The 809-nt window shown below is 52.2% G+C and overlaps 1 non-coding gene across 1 annotated transcript; it reads right to left on the reverse strand.

Moving 5' to 3' along the window:
* Positions 1 to 512: 512 nt before the first annotated feature.
* Positions 513 to 586, reverse strand: Trnat-ugu. The gene has a single exon. It is a non-coding gene; the product is annotated as a tRNA-Thr (tRNA).
* Between the last annotated feature and the right edge of the window lie 223 nt (positions 587 to 809).

Here is an 809-nt window from a genome sequence, read left to right on the forward strand (position 1 = left end):
TATTGGCATGAGGGAATGTGATGCATTCACCCGGGAAACTTCTGCTCATGTGGGACGATATGTTTTGCCAGTGCAACGGGCGTGTGTGCAGAATGGTTGACGGAAGACAGTAGAACACGACGAGATGGGTCAGATCATACCACCCAGAGAAGACCGACCCGAGAAGACCGACACCTCGTCCGCTTCACATTGCAGGACAGAGATGTGTCGTCCTCGGCTCGGGCGCAACAGAGGAACAGTGTAATACATTGTACACTATCAGGGGTGACAGTCCATCGCCGTTTATTACGGAACGGGTTACGTGCGCATCGTCCACTTCTCCGTTACCTTTGGCGAATGTGGAGAAACTTGCTAGACAGCAATGGCGTATGGAACGACGTCAATGGGGACAGGGATCAGACGAATCCAGAGTCTGTTTGCTTGAAAATGATAGTAGGAGTGATAATTAATCGAAACCATCAGCTGCTAACAGGTGTTGTTGATATACCTCAATGGGGACAGCCGGAAACGTGTGCCCCGACCGTGACTCGAACCCGGGATCTCCTGATTACATGACAGACGCTCTATCCATCTGAGCCACCGAGGCCACTACGAATGTAGGTTGTGGACAGTTGGAAATGTGGGTCTCACAGGAAGCGTGCAAGGGATAAGTCCCTGCAATCGCGCTATCCTTTGTGCCCTCGTTGGCTCAGAGGGATAGAGCGTCTGTCATGTAAGCAAGAGATCCCGGGTTCGAGTCCCGGTCGGGGCACACATTTCCAGCTGTCCCCATTGAGGGATATCAACAACATCTGTTGGCAGCTGTGGGT

Source organism: Schistocerca piceifrons, chromosome 8 (genome assembly GCF_021461385.2).
Source record: "Schistocerca piceifrons isolate TAMUIC-IGC-003096 chromosome 8, iqSchPice1.1, whole genome shotgun sequence".
Classification (NCBI taxonomy): Eukaryota; Metazoa; Arthropoda; class Insecta; order Orthoptera; family Acrididae; genus Schistocerca; species Schistocerca piceifrons.